Source organism: Alligator sinensis, unplaced genomic scaffold (genome assembly GCF_000455745.1).
Source record: "Alligator sinensis unplaced genomic scaffold, ASM45574v1 scaffold150_1, whole genome shotgun sequence".
In the NCBI taxonomy this organism is placed as follows: Eukaryota; Metazoa; Chordata; order Crocodylia; family Alligatoridae; genus Alligator; species Alligator sinensis.
Window position 1 is genome coordinate 1220052 of NW_005841840.1, and position 3638 is coordinate 1223689.

The following is a 3638-nucleotide window of genomic DNA, read 5'->3' on the forward strand; positions in this document are numbered from 1 at the left end:
GGGCTGGGGGAGTGGGTGGGGCCATCAGGGGTTCCCCCATGGCGCCCTCCCCCCTCCTCCAGCCCCCCAACCCCTTACTCACCGGCACTGGAATCCTGGTACTGAAACACACAGCCTGGTTTGCTGCGTGTTTCAGCACCAGGGTGAGAGGCCAACCACAGAGATGCTCTGGCAGCCAGAGCATCTCCGTGAAGGACTGAGCCTCCAGTTGCCTCAGAGCATGGTTCGGGACCATGCCCTGCTCTGCTTTTTTAAACTTGTTTTTTTTAAACCCCTGGATATCTAGGGGCCTAATTTTATCCCCGTGCTGCTGGGGGGCTGGCATGGGGCATGTGGGCCTTGCAGGGGGAGGGTAGAGATGGGACAAGAGGCATGCGTGTGCTCATCTGGATGTGCCCATTGAGGGCAGGTTCTGCCTGACTAACCTGTTTTCTTTTTATGATCAGGTCACAAAGTCCCTGGACGAGGTTGTTGGAGTGGATGCTGTCTTCCTGGACTTTAAGAAGGCCTTGGACACAGTTTCCCACCACATTCTCTTAAGAAAGAACGAGGTGACTCTGGCATTGATGTCTATACAGTCAGATGGGTGGCAAATTGGCTCGGTGGTCACATCCAGAGAGTGGTGGTGGATGGTTTGTTTTCGACCTGGAGGGATGTGAGCAGTGGAGTCCCCCAGGGCTTGGTCCTGGGGCCTGTACTGTTCAACATCTTTATCAGTGATCTGGATGTGGGTGTGGAATGAGAGGGTCCAGAGGAGGGCCACTCGCATGGTCAAGGGCAGCGGGGCAGGCCCTACGAAGAGAGGCTAAAGGGCCTAAACCTATTCAGCCTCCACAAGAGAAGGCTGAGAGGGGCTCTGGTGGCCATTTACAAACCCACCAGGGGGGACCAGTGGGAATTGGGGAAGGCTCTGTTCCCCCGGGCACCACCCAGGGTTACTAGGAATAATGGCCACAAATTCTGGTTCAGGAGACATTACTTTACAGTTAGGGTTGCCAGGCTCTGGAATAGGCTCCTAAGTGATGTGGTACTCTCTCCTACCTTGGAGATCTTCAGGAGGAGGCTGGCCAGATATATGGCTGGAGTGATATGACCTTGGCTCCCATTCCTGCCCAGGGCAGGGGGTTGGACCTGATGATTTGTTTAAGTCCCTTGTGACCCTAAGCACTATGATACTATGTTATGTATGTGTATATGTATATGTCTATATATATGTCTATATGTCCATATATATATATGTCTAGATATGTGTGTGTGTGTGTGTGTGTGTGTGTGTGTGTGTGTGTGTAGTGGTGTTTCATTTTAATCAGAGAAAAATGTAGATGGGGGGGGACTTAAAATCAGAAAGTTTTGGATTTTTTTTTATCAGAGAAAGCGAGGATCACTGATGATGATCTATGCGATGATGATCTACTCATATTGCAAGAAAAGGATTTTGCCACTGTCAAGAACAGATTGACATACACACACTGAGCAACCTCTCAGATTAAGGCAGTAAGAACCAGCTTCATGCCAACCCATCCAAGACAAAGGTTGCAGCTTTTCACCTATGCAATAGAGAATTGTCAGAGGGCATTAAGGTGCCTGCTCCTATTAGAGCAGAGGTTGCCTGGGAAGGGAACACAAAGGGCCAGATAAGAGCCCAGGTGAAGGTTGCCATGACAACTAGCTAATGATGGAATTGGCTGCACCAGCACCTGGTTAGCTGGCCAGAAGAGGCAGAGCCCTAGGCCCATATAAACCCTAGGGCTGGGACAAGACAGTCAGTTTCCTGCTGGCAGCAAGAGTGAAAGTGCCCAGTGATGCAGCAACAGCCTAATATTCGGCACCCAGGGCTAATGGGGCTCCATGAGCTCCGCAGGTACCCTTGCTCAATAGATACATAGTGCTGGGGATGAAGTTCGATGCTTTTAAAGGGGCAGAGCACACCCTTGTCTTTTGTATTGTTATAGCCCAGGGGCTTGTATTTTGTTTATTGTTCCATATCACCAATGGTTTGGGTGAGGTTATTTGGGGAAGGAGAATTGGTGGCCCACTGTGACGTGGGGACCCTGGTGCCAGAGAGGGCATGGTGTTTGGGGTGCACAGACCCTGGTGCCAGAGAAGGTGTGGCGTTTGGTGTGCACAAACCGCAGCAAAAGAAAAGGCGCGGCTTTTGGGGTGCACAGACCCTGGTAGCAGAGAAAGCGCAGCATTTGGGCTGCGGAGAGCCTGGCACTGAGGGGTGCAGAGACAAGGGCTGCGGAGAGCCCAGTGAGGACAAGGGGCCAATTATAATGGAGGCCTAGGCAAGACCATGCCAGTACCATCTGCAAGGCTTGAGGTGTGATAAAGGGGTGGTTGGAGCCATGCATATTGTCCATAAGGGTGGGTTGTCCAGGGACATCTATTTTGAAATGGGACTTATGGGGCCCAGGGAAATCCATCAGGACTGTGCTCAGACAGGTTTAAAGGCAGCCTCCCTATATCAATTATTCTAATAAGATGTGGCAGGAAAGAATAGAGGGTGCCCATCGGGCTGAATTGGCATAGTAGAGGGACCTTAGGGATAACATGGCCATCCTTAAGGACCCCATCCTGTGACAAATCGGTTCATTGGCTGGAAACTTGTTCATGCACGGGGAAGGAACCCATGTCCCTGAGAGGGAAAATGAACCTGTGGGCAAGATTATAGGGAGGGAGAGGTATTTATAGTAAGGCAGTGGAGCCATAACTTGGAAGGTTAGGCTGATGAGGGAATTCCCACTGCCAGTGTTTGTACAGGGTAAGACTGAATCCCCGACCCAGAAAGGCAAGGCCGGGTTAGCTAGGGCTCAGGCAGAGAACATGGAAGGTCGGAGACAGGAAAACTTTACCTAGCAATTGAGAATGGATGAGTTGGAGGAAAAAATGGCCTGGTTAGAGTGGGAGCTAGAAGTGGCAAAGGCTCAGCAAGAACTAGAGGAGGCAAAGGTCGCTGCGTTAGTTAGCTGTCGGTACAGTCCAGCAAAAAGGAGGAAGGATCTAAAGAAATCAGGCACTTAATAGCCATAGAAGCAGAGAAGACTCAGGCACTTGAACAGCTCATCACTCAGGAGGCTCAGAAGAGCTGGGAGAGGGAAGAAAAGCTGCAGAAGATTTCATAGATTTCATAGACATTAGGGCTGGAAGGGACCTCGGGAGATCATTGAGTACAGCCCCCTGCCCAAAGGGCAGGAAGTCAGCTGGGGTCACAGGATCCCAGCAAGATAAGCATCCAGTTTGCTCTTGAAGGTTTTCAATGTAGGCGCTTGAACCACCTCTGGTGGCAGGCTGTTCCAGACCTTGGGGGCTCGGACAGTAAAGAAATTCTTCCTTATGTCCAGCCTGAAACGGTCTTGTCGTAGTTTATGACCATTTGACCTCGTCATCCCTTGGGGCGCTCTGGTGAACAAACGTTCCCCCAGATACTGGTGGTCACCCCTGATAAATGTATAGGTGGCCATCAGATCACCCCTGAGCCTGCGCTTTTCCAGGCTAAAGAGCCCCATGGCTCTCAGCCTCTCATCATAAGGTCTGTTTTCCTGACCTCTGATCATGCGCATGGCTCTTCTCTGGACTCTCTCAAGCTTCTCCACATCCTTTTTGAATTGTGGAGCCCAAAACTGGACGCAGTACTC